Below are 18,834 nucleotides of genomic sequence, written 5' to 3'. Positions count from 1 at the left end.
TATCTCATTGTGGTTTTGGTTTGCATGTGTGGTGTGTATACAGATTATCAAATTATCAAATATCAAATCATAATATCAAATTATAATATTTTATACTTGAAATTATACAATGTTATTAACCAGTGTTACCTTAATAAAATAGATCTATGCTAGATGACGTCCCTTGAGATTCTGGTTTAATTATTCTGGAGAGGGACCCAGCATCAGTAGTTTTCAAAAAGCTTCCTCCATGTGACTATAACATGCAGTCAAGGATAAGAGCCCTTGGTGCAAAATCCTTTCCCCGCCCGTCTAGATATCATTAAAACAAGGTAAGTGCACTTTTTGGTAAGCTTTAAATATATTTCTGCTGGAAGTTTGAGCAATAAACCATATTACTTCTTGGGTTTTCTTTGGTGACCTATGGTTTGGTCATTCCTTCATTTAGTCAACAAAAGTTTACTTAGCACACACTATGCGCCAGACATTCTGTTAGAGCAGTGGTTCTCAATCAGGGGTGATTTTGCCCCCTCCTGGCCCGTGGGGACATTTGGCAGTGTCTGGAGATGCTTTTGATAGCCATAACTAAAGGTGGGTGCATATAATGAGTACAAGCCTCAGAGGCTACTAAACATTCTGCAATGCACACAACTGCCCCCACAAAAATATCTTGCACAAAATGTCAATATTGTGTTAAATGAGGGCGAACAGGAAAAATTCCCTGTCTCTGTGGAGCTTACAGTCTAGTGGGAGAAAGCAGCCAGTATGCAAATACTATATATGTGTGTATATATGTATGTATATGTATATGTGTGTATGTGACGTCAGGTAATTTTAAGTGTTACGAAGATGCTTAAGCAAAGTGAGATAATAAAACGTGACTGGAGAGAGTCTATTTTAGATGAGGTAATGAGGGAAAGCTCCTCAGCAGAAATGTTAAAGCAATCATTTGAATGATGTAAATGAGTTAGATGAAAACTTGAAAGTTAGATTAGAAATTGGAAATTAGTTGAGAGGTGTCAATGTGTCTTCTCAGAGTGAGGAAAGGAATTAATAAGGAAAATACAAAGAAGGGCAAAAGTAGGTTTACAATTGTAACTACACAAGACAGAGTTTATGCCTGTATCATTATTTATTCTTGTATTATATATTTTTCTGTACAAACAACCGTACACCTACTTTTTGCTTATTTGTTTGTTTGTTTTTCAGGTTTCATCTTTTCAATCAGCTCCATGAAGGACATCCTAAACGTTACATGAAAACACAACAGAATATTGTTTCCAGTATTAAAAAAATATGATGTTCACAAGTATTTTAAGAAATATCTCTAAATCATGGCAGTGATCTTCAATAAAAACCACCTCTAAGTAATCGTGTTCTTAATTTCTTGTAGTTATATTTGAAAATTGCTTCCTAACCATGGTAAACACTGTACATGAGTTTTTAAAATGTCCCCAGATGCACATTATTTCTGGGAAGAAAGTCTGGTCAAACATTTATTTTTCAGAACCAATCCTGAGAGCCCAAACTAAATGCCCCAGAATTTGTCTTTAAATGGGTGAAAAAATAAATAAATAAACACATGGAACTTTCTAAAAGGTCTTTAACAAACTACCTTGGGAGCTCAATGCAAAAACAGATGTTTCAGTGCAGCTCCAAAACTCTTTATAAATACAGCCATTTGGAAGGATGGTCCTGGATCAGAAGTTTTATTCCTTGAGTATCTACATAAAGTGTGCATGCCTCATCTCAGTTGTCATAAATGTCTCTGTAATTTCCTCCTGAGTAGCGATCATAACCACCTTGGTTGTCAGTATAGTCTCTGAACCTTCCATATCCATATCTATCTCCATATCCTCCAAGTTGACTGTCATTCCAGCCACTCCCATAGCCCTGGTCTCCACCACTTCTAGAGTAGCTGCGACCATGCCCACGGGCCCCAAAAGGACCCCCTCTGGTTTCACGGGCTGACTTGCCCACGTGGTGCACACGGATCTGGCGACCATACAGAGACTCTCCATTCATGGCTCTAATGGCATCCAAGGCACGCTCTGGATTGGTGAAGGTAATGAAGCCAAAACCCAAAACCCCGGGATCTCTGAGTCTCCCAATTCTTGACGATGACCAAGAATCGAGGATGATTCTGAAATTGGTCCGAAGCTGATGAAGTGATCTTCCAGAGTTTGCTCATCGGTGTTGAAGTTGAGCCCTCCAACAAAGAGCTTCCCTTCTTCAGAGGACAGGGCAGTGAATTCGAGTCCGAGAAATTAAGTAAAAGGGCCAGATAGACAGCTATCCCAAGAAACAGAGCGACTGAGCTGTAAACCTACTTTTGCCTACCCTTTATGGTAAGTCTTCAGGCAGCTCAACTGGGCTTTGTGGTTGTAATTTCAAAGTGAAACCAATTATAAAGGCACTGGGCTCTAGCTACATTCAGCTCTTGGAATCACGTGCGGGAGAGTAGGATTAACTGGGGTTGGGATTTTCCCAGGTGATTTTAACTGAGGAAGAGAGTTTCATGGGACTTGAAGGCATTTTCAAAGGAGGGATTGTATAAATTGATCACGGATCCTAAAGGAGGTAAGTACTGATGAACGGCGAAAAAGTGATACGGTTATTGCATTCGAGGTCTAAATGATGTCAGAAAATTACTGTAGTGACGGTTTTAGAAGTGAGATAGGAAGAAAAAGAGTAAGGATCAGAAAGTTGGATGATTAAAAATGAAATATTTTTGAGGCTAAGATCTGAGGAGCAAGGAGGATCCTCTCCTACTTGCTCCCTCTTTCAGATCTTACTGTGGGCATCGAATCCAGAGGAGGGGTGGGTTACTAGGAGTACAGGAAGCTTTTACTGGTGTCACAGCTAAGGGAATTTTAGATCACAGCTAATGGATTTTTAAAAATCAGATTCTATATTCTGACTTATGTATTTCCCCAGGTTTGTGATATAGGATAGTCTGGAGGTATAAGTGAAAACAATTAGCACGTTAACTAGGGAGAAGTAAGCAGGCGCCAGAAGACAAAAGGAATTCTATGTAGATTGATCCCTTTCCTCCACCCTCATAGATTCTATGACACATCTATCTTATATCCTCTCCTCTTTTTTTCTGTACTTGTTCATGTAACTAAGAGGGTGAAATGACATTTATGTCTCTCCTATGGTCTGCTTCTTCACATAATTGCACAACAATGAGCATATTTTTGTCTAAGGTTTGAATATTTTGTGTGTTTTGGTTCCTCCTGCTCCTGCCATTTTTAGCAAAATTTGTAGTTTTGGAACTACTTATGTAACTAAAAATTCTACTGGTGTTATGGGCAATCCGTGCTCTATCTTATCTACAAATTACAAACTTGAAACAAATCTCAAGATTCTGAATACAAGCACACCTCATTTTATTGATCTTTGCCTTATTGCACTTCACCAATGATTTGTTTTTTACAAATTGAAGGCAAGGCCTTCCACCAACAAAAAAGTCTGGAACTGAACCCACAATATCTCTGAGATAATCCTGTATTTCATTTCCTTCCATCACAGAGGGGGGAAAAAGAGTCTGTTTCTAATTTAGGGTCTGTCTTTTAGTGGAAAGAAATGCTGACCTTTTGATTCAGGATCTGTAATCTGACCCCGTTGTCTATTATGGAGCTTTATTGCACTGAAGAGAACTATAAACTGCTTAAATAATAAATGTATGAATCAGATCTGTACTGATTCAGGGAAAGAATGGGTGCAAGGAGACTCATTAAGTCTCTTAATTCTTCTGAACCATGTCTCATGGAGGACATTCCCTGATGATTTTAAAGGACTGCAGTAAGGTATTCACAAGCATGAAACACTTCATTAAGTTTAGCCATTTTGCTAATCAAAATTGTGCAGCCTTATCTATGAGAGGAAAGCATTCATTGTCCAAGTTTACATGCTAATGACCCTCTTCATAGTCAAAGCACATTGTAAGTGTTTATTCACAGGCCGGATGAGAACCTTTAAAGTGGCTAATTTTAAAACAAAACAACTTTTTTTACAGAGAGAAAATAACACTGAATGTGAACAAAATGAGCCTTTGTGTCATGGTTTCCACATATGAAAGCATTTGCTAACCATCAGCACTAATCATTTATGTTTACTCAATACATGATGCAGCCCTGGTTTTCAAATGCATAATCAAATATAAACATATGTAGATTGAGATCTGTTGACATTAAAGAATTGTGGATAGATTTCTCATGGATAACAGTCATCATTATATTCCATCCTCCTTAATTAAAGACATGGATGATACCAATATTAAACAATGTGCTGAAGCAACAGGATTAAACACGTTTCTTACTCTTTTATTCCAAGGTGTAAAAACTAGGAATCAGCACTCATTGAAATGTCCAAGGCTCAGTTGTCTCTTCCCAGACACAGACAAAGACATGAAGGACAATTAGCTATTTATAAAGGGTTTTCTGCCCACAGAGTCTTATCTCTGTTCCACCCTTATTTAATGTTTCATGGGTTGGGAATTCAGAGCCTGGAGATTGCCAGTCATTGTAGCAAGGGTGTCAGGTTAGTGTGGCAGGAATTTGTTCAGATGTGAAGAAGTCCTCACTAGGGGCTTTTCACTAGATTCTATTCTGGAGTCATTTTTTTAAACATTTTTTTATTGTTGTTCAAGTACAGTTTTCTGCCTTTCCCCCCCACCCCTCCCTACCACCCCAGCCCTCCCCACCTCCTTCCCCTGTTTCCACCCCCCTTGTTATTGTCCATGTGTCCTTTATAGTTGTTCCTGTAAACCCTTCACCCTTTTCCCCCATTATCCCCTCCCCTCTCCCTTCTGGTCTCTGTCAGCCTGTTCTCAATTTCAGTGTCTTTGATTATATTTTGCTCGCTTGGAGTCATTTTGGAATTTGGCTTTTGAGTATTTCTTTTAAGAATCATAATAAAGTAAAGAAGGCTATGATTTTCTTTGATTTCTTGTTGGCTAAAAGTTTAACACAGCTAAAAACTTGAATGGGTCCAACTCATCTCCCTTTTCTATACCCAAATCCCTGCTGGAAGTAAAAGTTGCTTAATGGACAAACTGCAGCCTCTGTAACATTGTGATCTTCCACAATAGCATTTTCAGGGGAAGGCTCTGATAATTGTCTGGTCTGCTTGGCTCTGGTTCTCCACCATAGCCATTAAGAACATTCTGCCAGTCTCCAACTCTGACTCCAAAATATTCCTGTCACTATTAGCATGTTGCTTCTCATTATACCAAGGAACTGAATCCATTGTTTGAAGCCTCCCTTAACTTTTTTAAAAATATATATTTTATTGATTATGCTATTACAGTTGTCCCAATTTTTCCCTTTTGCCTTCCTCCACCCAGTACCCCCATTCCCTCCAACAATCCCCCCTTATTTCATGTCCATGGGTCATACATATGAGGTCTTTGACTACTCTACTTCCTATACTGTTCTTAACCTCCCCCTGTCCATCTGTACCTACCAGTTTGTACTTCTTAATCCCTGCAACTTTTCCCCATTCTCTCCCTTCCCTCTCCTAACAGATAACCCTCCAAATGATCTCCACATCTATGATTCTGTATCTGTTCTGCTTGTTTGCTTAGTTTGTTTTTAGATTTAATTGTTGATAGTTGTGAATTTATTCCCATTTAAAATGTTTGTAGTTTTGATCTTTTTCTTAAATAAGTCCCTTTAACATTTCATATAATAATGTCTTGGTGGTGATGAACTCCTTTAGCTTTACCTTGTCTGGAAAGCACTTTATCTGCCCTTTGATTCTAAATGATAGTTTTGCTGGATAGAGTAATTTAGGTTGTAGGTCCTTGCTTTTCATCACTTTGGATACTTCTTGCCAGCTCCTTCTAGCCTGCAAAGTTTCTTTTGAGAAATCAGATGACAGTCTTATGGGAACTCCTTTGTAGGTGACTATCTGGTTTTCTCTTGCTGCTTTTAAGTTCTCTCTTTATCTTTAACCTTTTGCATTTTAATTATGATGTCTCTTGATGTAGTCCTCTTTGGGTACATCTTTTTGGGGACTCTGTGTGCTTCCTGGACTGGTATGTCTATTTCCTTTGTCAAGTTAGGGAAGTTTTCTTTCATTATTTTTTCCAATATGTTTTCAATTTCTTGCTCTTTCTCTTCTCCTTCCAGCACCTCCATGATTCCAATGTTGGTACATTTGAAGTTGTCCCAGAGGCTCCTTAACCTATCTTGCTTTTTTGGATTCTTTCTTCTTCTTGCTGTTCTGATTGAACATTTTTTTCTTCCTTATGTTCTTTATGTTCCAAATCATTGATTTTATTCTCAGCTTCATCCACTCCACTGTTGAGTCCTTGTAAATTTTTCTTTATTTCTCTTAGTGTAACCTTAATTTTTGCCTGGTTCTTTTTTATGCTGTTGAAGTACCCACTGAGTTCCTTGAGCATCCTTATATCCAGTGTTTTGAAATATGCATCTACTTATCTCCATTTCATTTAGTTCTTTTTCTGGAGTTTTGTTCTCTTCTTTCATTTTGGCCATATTTCTTTGTCTCCTCATTTTGGCAGACTCCCTGTGTTTGTTTCTATGTATTAGGTAGAGCTGCTTTGACTCCCTGTCTTAGTAGCGTGGCTTATTGTAGAAAAGCACACTGGTAAGTTGAATGGGGTGGAGACTTAGGTAATCGCGAGGGTGGGGTAACCTGTGGGAACCAGGTTGATGGGGTCTCTGATATAGTGTCGTGCTCTGTGGCTTTCTGTGGCGTAGGGCTCAGAAAGGGAACAGTGCCACTGCCTGGCCTCTGGAATTGTATGTAGGAGGAAGCTGTCCCCTGGCACTCACCTTTATTTCAGATACTTCAATTTCTCCCCATATGCCACTGGTGCCCTTCCAGGTGCTGCCCCAGTGCTGAAGCCCAGAGGGAGTGATTCTGCATAAGTCCTAAGACCATTGTGGGCCCTTTAAAAGGAGACTCCTGAGAATTTCACAGTTTCTTCCTCTGTCCCAACCCCCACTGCTTCTTATAGCCAGAAGTTATGGGGAATTATATTCCTGGCAGTGGAACCCTGGGCTGGGTGGTCTGGTGTGGGGTTGGGATCCCTTGCTCAAGAGTTATCCCTCCTGATTTTTATCCACCACATGTGGGTCCCACATGTTCTGTGTCTCCATGTCTCCATCCCTCCTACCCATCTGGGTGAATGTGACTTGTTTAATTCCTTGGTTGTCAGACTTCCATACGGTTCAATTTTCTGATGATTCTGGGTGATATTTTTTTGTAGTCTAGTTGTAATTTTTGGTGTGGTGTGTGAGGAGGTGAGCTGTGTTTACGTACATCTCCATCTTGACCAGAAGCTCTCCTTTAACTTTTTGCCACATAACATAAGCACACACTTGTGATGCCAGCCATTCTTTGCTTCTCATAACAAACGTAATAATCCCTCCACTGATTCTTTGATATTTATTCTTTCTTATTCACAGACTATGGAAAGGCATTTTTCTGCTTCTTTCTCCTTTGTTTTTAATTCCACTCCTTTTAGGGTTTATTGTAACTACCAACCTGACTGTCTTGCATCTCTCACTCAAGTATAAACCCCATGAGGACAGGAAACTGGTCTATCCTGCTCCTCATTGTGTTTCCTAAGAAGAGATTAATACCTGATTTAATAAACATTTGGGGAAGTTTTAATGAATGAATGAGAGCTAAAAGAGGTGAGGCAAAGTGGTATTATGGAATCCAGAGTGTTTTATGTTTCAAATTCAATAATTTTGTTACTTTTGATATCCCCTATGATAGTCTATACTGATAGGTAGTCTTTTATCAACAAAGATGTGATGCTATTGAAATATTTATCTGTAGTTGCTTCTCTACTTCTAACTCAACACAGTCCATGTCCTCAACCAGTTGTCAGTTTATAGCAATCATATTGTGCTGTGCTACCCAGGTACTGCTAATGTGTAAATTTTTCAGTGAATTATTTATCAGAAAGTTATATAATAAAACTCAACTTGAGAAGAAGTGTATAAGAAAATGTTTTGATAGACTTATACTTATTTATTCTATTTATCACAGGATTGCATAATATATGTTCATATTAGATACCAATGATATGGTTGAACTTAGTGTGTTTTTCCCCAAAGAAAAGCATTCAGCCATTTACATATGAAATGAAAGTGAAGGTACAAAAGATCAACTCCAGAAAACACTATGTCACCCACCTAGTAATGAAACAAGAGAGTATTTAAGGTTCATCATTTAAAGGTTATATTTGAGCTCTGGCTGGTGTGATTCAATGGACTGAGCACCAGCCTGCAAACCAAAGGGCCGCCGGTTCGATTCCCAGTCAGGGCACATGCCTGGGTTGCGGGCCAGGTCCCCAGTAGGGGGTGCATGAGAGGCAACCACACACTGATGTTTCTCTCCCTCTCTTTCTCCTTCCATTCCCCTTTGTCTAAAAATAAATAAACAAAATCTTTAAAGAAAAGGTTATATTCTAGGTCCAAATAAAATGAATCATTCACTCCTAAACTATCAGATATCACATTGTGAATCTCTCTTGAAGAGGAGTAGAAGGAAAAACAGTACATAATCTGGTTTTTTTGTCATCTTTCATCTAAGGTAGTTTAAAACAAATTTAGGTGTTATGTTTTTGCCTATTAGACTGTATATTTTTTTCTTAAATTTTAGAATAAAATTAAATACATATTATTTTTAAAATACTTTATTTATTTATTTTTAGGGAGGGGGAAGGGGGAAAAGAGAGGGAGAGAAACATCAATGTGTGGTTGCCTCTCACGTACCCCCTATCGGGGACCTGGCCCGCAACACAGGCATGTGCCCTGAGTGGGAATCAAACTGGTGACCCGTTGGTTTGCAGGCCAGCATTCAATCTATTGAACCACACCATCCAGGGCTAAATATATTATTATTTTTAAATAACTATTTCAATAAATGTTTGTTGATGACCTGCTATGTTCTATCACCAGCCTGGACTTTGAGGGATAAGGCAAAAAAAGGAAAGTGATGTTATAGCTGAAGATATTTTCAAAAAAAGATAGAAATTAACCAGGCTAAGAAAGGTGAAACTGCGAGGAAGAAATAACAGCATACTCAAAAGCACATGGAGGTGTGAAGAAAATTTATAAATGTTTCCACTTGACTAGAGAAAGGGTATATGTGGAGATATAAAATTAAGAGTATACATGGAGGATAGTTAAATCACTACAGGGATGGGGGAGGGAGTATGCAGAGTGAAGGGGAAAAGAGAGCACAGAGGTTGAAATACTAGGAAAGACATTCAAGGGATGGGCAGCAGAAAGGCCCCCAAAACACAGAGAAATAGCAATTATAGAAGTGAAATCACACACACATGCACACAACACAAAACAAGTAATAGAATAGGAAATTTGCATTAATGACTTCAATTTTTCACCTTTCTCTGTATTTACTCCTATTACTGTGTACATTTTCAGTGTCTTCCTATTGTGACTCTAGGCTTGATCACATGACATACTTTAGCCAATGGAATGTTAGCCGATGTGACACAGATTTGAAAATCAGATTGTACAGTTGAGCCTATCCTCTCGCATCTCTGTTATGAGAAGGATTGGCCTGGGTGGCTCACTGATCACAGCAGAAGGATTAACCACCCCTGAGTCCAGCCAAATTCAACCTGACCTGCAGACCTGTGTTAAAATAATCAATGATTGTTGTTTTAAGTCACTGAGTTTTGGGGTGTCCTCTTCTGCAGTAATAGATGGCTAATACATAGAACTCCAAGGAGAAGCTGATCACATGGTGTGAAATGGCAGAGAAAGAAAGTAATACATTGAATTATGTGATTAGAAGGTTTCTACTGATCTTAATCAGAGCAATTTCAATGAGGTAGTGAGTTCAGAACCACAACTGCAGAGAATTTGAAGAATATAAGGACAGAACAGTCTACCAATTTATGGAGATAGACTATGAATGTGGTGTGGAGAGACAGAGGGAAATAACTTGAAAGATGTGGATAAAGGGTGTTATCTGAAAATGGTAGAGATGTGAGTACCTTTATGAACTTAGGAGACAGAACCAACAAAAACAGAGTGGTCAAAAAGACAAAAGAAAGGAGAATGACTTATGCAGAGTGATCCCAGAGCAAGTGGAAGGAGATGACCAATAGGGCAAAGGAAGAGGAAAATGACTTGGTTGAAAGAAGTACTTCTCCACTGAGCTAGGAAGATAGAAATAATGGTTGGAATGGACAAAGACAAGTTTCCAGAAAAGAAAGTAGAGAAGAAATTAAAGTGAAACAGGGAGTTCCTCTTTCATGACCTCTGTATAAAGTATAAAAGGAAATTTGTCAGGGGACTTTGCAAAGTCACATTGCAAAGAATGAAAAGAATGATAAAATTGATTAGGTGAAGAGAGAGAAGACTTACTCCAGTATTGAGTATAGCTCTGGATGTTTTACCAAATAAAGCTGAGGATAAGTTTATAGTGGTAAGAATACACACTTGTATAATTTCTTTAGATAGGCTTAGTAATTCAGGTCTAGGAAAAGGTGGGTAGTTGGAGGGATTCTACTTTGGAAAGTCACAGGGTAGTGTGATACAAGGCAAAATATATTAAATACGTAAGGACCAAATAGGGAAGGAAGTTGTATCAGTACGACTGTTGGATGCAGCCATGAGCAACTGAAAACACTACCATATGTAACAGCTTAAATAAGTAAGAAATTCGTTTTCTCATACAACAGAAGTCCTCCAGAAGGAACCTAGGGTCATGTTATAATTCCACAATATCATCATTGTAACATCAATAAATCATTCTTTTTCTTCATTCTTGTCATGTGGCTTTAATCTTTGTGGTTGCAATATAGCTGCTGAACAAGTGCATCATCATATTTGAGTCCCAGGCATGAAGGATGAAGAAGGAATCAAGGGCTTTCTCTTAATGAGGTTCCCTTTGGGAAGGGAAGATTTCTTTGGGACTTCCCATAACATCTCTGAACAGAACTCAGACCAAAAATTCAAGATCTTAATTTTCTAGCCTCTATAATACAGGGAAGCTCAGGGAGAGGGCTTTGATATTAGAAATTAAGTAGGCCTTATGTAGTGTCTGCTACAGAAGTGAGATTAAGAGAGAGCTGACCCACTGCAAGGAAAAGGAGGAACCAAAGATAGAAAATTTCAATAAACTTGAAAATTAGGTGTGGTGGGGAATGAAGAAAGGCTAAGGGATATTGAAGGTTAAAATGTCTGGGGTGAAGCAATTTAGGCAATGTAAGATGGTTCTTGAAGAGCCATGAGGGTGAAGGTGTTTGGAATTGAGAAGGTAAAAAAATCCAACTGGAAAAAATATTTCATCAGGATATGGACATTTCTCAGAATGACTTGGAGTTCGAGTAAAGTAAAAAAATTAGTGTCATCAATAAAGAAAACAATATCTTTCTCTGTATATTACATCAGTAATTAAAACAAGTCTTGTTGCATATGTTTAAAATCTGAAAGAAATCAAGATGGGTCAAAAAAAATCAGCAGCAGATCCAAGAGAAAGTTAATATTCATAGATGGTGTCAATTAGCTATTGCTAAATGTAATACCTTAAAACAACAACCATCTATAAGTTTGGGTGTCTATTAATGGGCTGAGTAATTTGGGTTTTGCTGATTTGGGCTGGGCTCAGTATATTTCAGCTTGGTTCATTCATACATCTCTGTTTAGCTGGCACATCAGCTGGCCTAGGAGAGTCTCAGCTGGAATGACCAGGCTCTGTTCCTCCTAGCTTTTCCTCTTCCATCAGACTACCCTAAACTCATTTTTATACGTAGGAAAGAGTCCAAGAGAGAAAGCAGAAGTGTGCAAGGTTTCTTGCCATCTAGGCTAAGAATTGGAATAATATCACTTTTTTCCTCATTTACATTGGCCAAAGCAAGTCACAAAGTTGGCCAACATTCAAAAGGTGGGAAAAGGGAATCCACCTCTTGGTGGTAGGAGCTGAAATATCACAATGAAATGACCATGGATATAGAAAGGGAAGAATTGGAGCCATTTTTTCCTGTTAACCTAACACACTGTTTATTTTCTGGAGTCATTTGTTGAAATTCATGACCATGATAAGTCTGATATATATGTGTTTTCTTCACGAAAATAAGCATAAAGGCTTACAGCTTCACTAAATGGCTTCTCTTAAATTACGTAGATGATGTGATTTGAAATGTCAGTAGATGGTAGTCATAAATATGAATGGACATAGCCACATGGAAGTTGGAATAGCTTTTTTTTCAAGTTGAATTGCTAAACCTAGTAGCTACTATGCATATTGAGCTATTGTGCCACATCACTAATAATAACTTTACCCTCATCTTGCCAGCCACATAACAATGTTCAGACTCATCATTAAATTGCTTGGCTATCATGTGCCTGATTTAGTATGCAACTTCTTAGAACACTGCCAAAGCTTAGGCAGGCAGTGATAGCTTTCTACTATTTCCATGAGAGTGATGAAAGAGAGAAAATGGTACATTTTGTAAATCCAGTGATCCCTCACACATCTGAAACAAACAATATCAAGCCTGTTGTTCTCAAATCTGTGACTATCAATTGTGCTCTTGACTCTGTCCCCACTCTGTCCCCCACATCAATCCATCTATGTCAGTGTGGCTCATTCTCTTCACTCCTCTCTTCTTCTTTCCTCCTTCCCACTCTCCAAGTTAGCTCTATGTGAATACATGTTTGGAAAGAGTAAATGCAGAAAACTCAGTCTGCTTTCTCTGGATGAGTACATTTCTCTAACAATGACTCTCCCAAATGCCACAAAAAAGCTATTGTCAGGTATGGGACTTAAGGGGGAACTCAACTCCCTTACCAGTTGTTCTTTGATGCATCACTTCAGAAGCCATAAAACAGAAGAGATTTAAGAGCAATCATTGCTTTTCACACAGTTCAATGAAACAATTTTTCCCCTGAAAGTCACTTTATTTCCAGTGGTACTTTCCATGCTGGTGTGTTAAAAATGTCACTGAATCAAGCTTTTATTAACTTGTCAGTGTATCCAAAGTGTTCCACAAAACCTCTGTGGGGAATTTTCTTGTCTTTTAAACCTACGCATTGCCACATAGGTTGTCCTCCTGAATTAGCACTGACAAGTTCTCTTTAGTGGAAATAGCCTACTCTTAGAGTACAAGAGGGAACAGGTGGGTGGAAATAGATTTGGATCATTTGTGAGATACAGGAAAAAAAACCCAACAGTGCTAATAGCATATGGCTGTGAAGGGAATATTGAATGAATAAGTCCAGGACAGTGAACTCATACAAGTCAACAGTGGATTGAGGTAATAACACAGGCTCCTTATTCCAAGGAAACTAAAACATCTTGGATTCTTTGGGGACTGAAATTTCCCCCAAGTCAGTGTCACATGGCCAAGTCCACAATCTTAGCCCACATTGTGGGATCTGAGATCGTTCTGGTAACTACAACATCACACTGTGGTCACCATTACTCACTCCATGGAAGTCCTGGCTAGTTGGTTTCTTGGTATCTGAGTAGTTTCCAGGCTACATCTTCATTGACTCCACTGATTTTTATGTCCCTAAACTCTGGATGCATATTTGGTTTCCTGCCCTTTCCTCTATCCCCATGTTCTTGAATTTCTAAGGGACCACAAGTCCACCTGATATCACTGAAAATTCATTCAGTTAGCCTAAGGTAAAATTCAAATTTATTTGCTATCCTCAGAAATAGGCTAGGAACCTGTTGAGTAGTTTTAGCAGAGTCAGCCCTATTCTGTGGCCCAGACGGTTCCCATGTATGTAGCATGATTTTAAGATGGTAGACCTGCCAACCACCCAGATATTTGTATGAACAGCTTGCCAGAATATCCTGAGTTCCTACTACTGGAGTGAAGAATCATTTTGGCTAAATCTGGGTTTGAAATTAAAAAAAAACTCATTTGCAATTACTATTCAAATTCTATATGGCACCTAATCATAATATTATAAGTTAAGATAGTGTACTGTTGGACTTCTGCTTTCAGTTCCAACATGTAAAAAGCTTGGAAGTTGTCACTCTCTTCCCTATGATAAGAAAAAGCTAAACTGAAAAATTAGTGAATTGTTCTTGGACCCATCAGGAAACTTAGGCTTCAGGAGAAACCACCACCCTAAAGTCTGGAGAAATAGGTGAATCCTGAGTCACAGCCAAGATCTGTTTACCTGTAGCAGAAATAGCTAGAGCCACAAACTGGTAAAAACACTTAAATGGCAATTTTGAGGAATTGCTGGAGGCTAAGTGTGGACTAGGATGAGAAAGAGAAACTCCTGGGTGGTGCAGTCTTGTGGGAGGCCCACATTTTTTTTGAGATTTACTCCATGAACCCCACCAGGTTCTCATGGTGAACTACTGAAAAAGATCCCCTGGTAGCTCTTACAGTGAAAGGAGAAGAGTAACCTTTGTGAAATATGCCCACAGTATTCTCTATGACAAAGGCTACTCTCTAGAGGTGAACAACTTTACTTTGAGAAAGGACATTTCTCCTACTCAATTCTCCTCTAGCTTCCTTTCTCATCTTAAGAAGGGAAAATAAAGCTAAAGAATACTTGTGAAGGACACAGTCTAGAGACACAAGCCCATTAAAAGACTGAGATTTCATCATAAGATTATAGAATGCTTCCCTCCCAAACACCTTATGACCACACTAACAGGGCTCTAGTATAAGAGTGGATTTTGCCTAAAAGAGCAGCAGATGCAGACTCTCTCTGAGAAGGAATACTTAAGCAAGCCAAAGGCAACCGGGGAGGCAAAAACAAAGACACTAGAGGAATTTGAAGCCTCTGGCACCTACAGCTGCAGAAAACATTAAACAGAGTCCAACTCCTAGCCATATTAAAATGAAAGATCACACTAAAGGCCTATTTACCACAGTTCCTATGATCTGATATATTATGTCTGCCTTTCAACAAAAAAATCAAGCTATGTTAAAAGACAGTAAGCTGTGACTGGTGTGGCTCAGTGGATTGAGTGTTGGTCTGTGAACCAAAGTGTCGCTGGTTTGATTCCTAGTCATGGCACATGCCTGGGTTGTGGGCCAGATCCCCAGTAGGGAGCATGCGACAGGCAACCACACATTGATGTTTCTCTCCCTCTCTTTCTCCCTCCCTTCTCCTCTGTCTAAAAATAAATAAATAAAATCTTTTTTTTTTTAAAGACAATAAAAATCACAATCTGAAGGGACAAAACAAACAACAGAACCACACTTGGTTCAGACACAGATTTCTGAACTTTCAGACAGTAGATTTAAAATAACTATGATTAGGAGGGAATATGGTGGAGGAATGAATGCAAGTCACATTGACCTCCTCCCAGGGCTAATCTAGAGTTACAACTCAATTGTGGAGAAACCACCCAGAGCAAACAACTGAGCAATAGCCATAGAAGCCATATAACTTTGGACAGACAAAAGAACCAGCTATGGCACAACCTGTCTGGTAAGGGGTGCAGTAGAGACTCAAGAGGGCTGGCCGTCACCAAAGGTGGTGGTACCTGAGGGATAATTAAATGGCTGGTTGGATCCTCCTGAGATGAATGAGGTCTAAACACTAAGCTAGGATTCCAAGCCTATAGCACCAGAGCCCAAAAAGGACACAGATAACAACCAGAAGCAAAAAGTGTCAGGGTTGCAGAGACTGGCGGCTAAAGATGCAAGAGCCATTTAAAGGGCCAACACACAAATTTTCATTTGCAGCTACTTACCCTGGGCTCTGGCAAAGGCAGAAGCAGAGTGGGCTAGAGACACCTGAGGAGACACCTTTCAGCTTTTACCACTTCTATTCAATATAGTATTGGGTGTCCTAGCCACAGCTATCAGACAAGAAAGAGAAATAAAAGGCATCCAAATTGGAAAGGAGGAAGTAAAATTGTCACTGTTTGCAGATGACATGATAGTGTACATAGAAAACCCTATATACTCCACCAAAAAACTATTCAACCTAATAAGCAAATTTGGCAAAACAGCAGAGTTCCAAGTCAATATTCAGAAACCAAATGCATTTTTATACACCAACAACAAAAGATCAGAATCAGAAATCAGGGGGGAAAGTGCCATTTGCTATAATGGAACCATAAAAGACCCCAAATGGCCACAGCAATTTTGAGAAAAAAGAACAAAGTAGGAAGTATCCCAATACTTGACATCAAACTATATTACAAGGCCATAGTAATCAAAACAGTCTGGTATTGTCATAAGAACAGACACATAGACCAATGGAACAGAATAGAGAGCCTGGAAATAAGCCCAAGTCTCTATGGTCAATTACTATTTGGCAAAGGGGGCAGGAGCATAAAACGGAGTAAAAATAGCCTCTTCAACAAATGGTGTTCGGATATCTGGACAGCTACATGCAAAAAAATGAAGCTCGACCACAAACTTACACCACACACAAAAATAAATTCAAGGTGGATAAAAGAATTAAATATAAGTCATGATACTATAAAAGTCCTACAGGAGAATATAAGGAGGAAAATCTCAGATATTCCATGCAACAATATTTTCATTAATATGTCCCCTAGAGCTAGGGACATAAAGGAAAGAATAAACAAATGGGACTTCATTAAAATAAAAAGCTTCTGCATGGTTAAAGAAAACATTAGCAAAATGAAAAGGGAACCAACCATATGGGAAAATATATTTGCCAATCATATCTTAGACAAGGGTTTGATCTCCAAAATATATAAGTAACTCACATGACTCCACACCAGGAAGATAAACAATCCAATTAAAAAGTGGACAAAGGACCTCAACAGACACTTTTCCAAGGAGGACATACAGAGGGCCCATAGACATATGAAAGGCTGCTCAGCATCACAAGCCATCGGAGAGATGCAAATTAAAACCACAATGAGATACCACTTCACACCAGTCAGAATGGCCTTCATGAACAAACCAACAAACAACAAGTGCTGGTGAGGATGTGGAGACAAGGGAACCCTAGTGCACTGCTGATGGGATTGCAGACTGGTGCAACCACAGTGGAAAACACTATGGAATTTCCTCAAAAAACTGAAAATGGAATTGCCATTTGACTCAGTGATCCCACTGCTGGGACTATATCCTGAGAATCCTAAATCACTGATTCAAAAGAACCTATGCACCCCAATGTTCATAGCAGCATTATTTACAATAACTAAGTGCTGGAAGCAGCCTAGGTGCCCATCAGTACATGAGTGGATAAAAAATGTGGTACATTTACACAATGGAATACTACACAGGAGAAAGAAAGAAGGAGCTCCTACTCTTCATGACAGCATGGATGGAACTGGAGAACATTATGCTAAGTGAAGTAAGCCAGGTCATTAAAGACAAATACCATATGATCTCACCTATAAGTGGAACTTAGTTAACAAAACAAACAAGCAAGCAAAATATAAGCAGAGACATTGAAATAAAGAACAAACTGACAGTAACCAGAGGGGAGTGGGGAGGGAAATAATGGGGGAAAGAAGGGAAAGGGTCATCAAAGAACATTTATAAAGGATCCATGGACAATGCAAAAGAGGGGTAAAATTGAGGGTGGGAGGTGAGGGTGGGTGTGGCAGGGGAAATGGTGGTGGGAAAATGGAGATAATTGTATTCAAACATTAATAAAAATAATTTAAAAATAACTATAGTTAATACATAAAAGGCAGTAATGAGTTAATAGACAACACATAAGGGCAGGTGTGTAATTTAAGTGGAGAGTTAGAAAGTCTAAGAAAGAGTATTTTAAAAGCTAGAAATCAAAAGCCCTATAACATAAATAAAAATTTCCTTTGATAAGCTTATCAGTAGACTGGATACAGCCAAGGAAAGAAGCAGAAAGCTGAAAAATAGGTCAGTAGAAACTTCTCAGACTAATAAGCAGCAATATCATACCGTTTGAAATGCTTCAACAACATACAAAATAGTAACTTTTACTATAATTATATTTATCAAATAATTAAAACATATTTTGAGATGAAATATGAGATTGCATAGGGATCATGCCTTTTAATTGAAAAACTATATTGGTCAATAAAATGTCTCAATATTGTGATTACTTATAATCATTACAACTGGAACTTTGGGGAAGCAGGCTGTATGTATTGGTTCAGCTATTTTAGCAGAGACTAAACAACAATGGCTTTAACAAGAAGGAAGGTTTATTTCTCTTCCATATGAAGTCCAAGCTGATAGATAGAACAGAAGGATAAAGAAGCCCTAATCTACAAAGTTATCAAGAGACTCACATTCCTTTCCTTCTGCTGTTCTTGCCAACCTCTTGGATCCTCCTCATTCTCAGAGTCAAAGAAGGCTCATTATCATCACATCTGTTTAAACCCATGGGGGGAAAAGAGAAAATGAAGTTGAGGCCAGGCACCTTCTTTTTAAGGGTATGACCCAAGAGTTGCACACCAGAACAGGGTAGCCAAACTCAGCTGCAAGGGATTCTGGGAAATGTAGTCTTTAGCTGGTGGCTACTCAGTTTAACAGTGGAGGTTTCTAGTGCTAAAAAGAAAAAGAAAGAATGAATATTGGGAACATTAAGCAGTCCAGGTTGTAGTCCACTGTTTGGCCACCCAAGTTCTGTGCATACCACTTTCTCCAGGGAAACAACCCAAGCTGCTATGCAGTTATTTTATCTAACTCAAAACCCAGCATGTCTGGATGATGCATATTTCTATTAGGTTTGGATGTGACATCTCAAGGTCTGGCAATCTATACATTTAAATGCAAATGATTAACCTCCGCATCATCTAGTATACTGTGGTGAAGAGGGATAGAATAACCCGCACTTAAAGCTCCTATTCCAGAAAAGGAAAGAATGGGAAACATGACACTCATTGTCCATTGCAGTTATCAAATTCTGCTGCCAGCAATTATGAAAAGTTACTGCC

At 38.8% G+C, this 18,834-nt stretch overlaps 1 pseudogene; it reads right to left on the bottom strand.

Moving 5' to 3' along the window:
• Positions 1 to 1,728: 1,728 nt before the first annotated feature.
• Positions 1,729 to 2,243, bottom strand: LOC112307618 (RNA-binding protein 3 pseudogene; annotated as a pseudogene).
• Positions 2,244 to 18,834: the final 16,591 nt, after the last annotated feature.

The sequence above is a fragment of the Desmodus rotundus genome, chromosome X, assembly GCF_022682495.2.
Source record: "Desmodus rotundus isolate HL8 chromosome X, HLdesRot8A.1, whole genome shotgun sequence".
Lineage (NCBI taxonomy): Eukaryota > Metazoa > Chordata > Mammalia > Chiroptera > Phyllostomidae > Desmodus > Desmodus rotundus.
The sequence above is the reverse complement of the archived record's forward strand: the minus strand, read 5'-3'. Positions and strand labels throughout refer to the sequence as shown.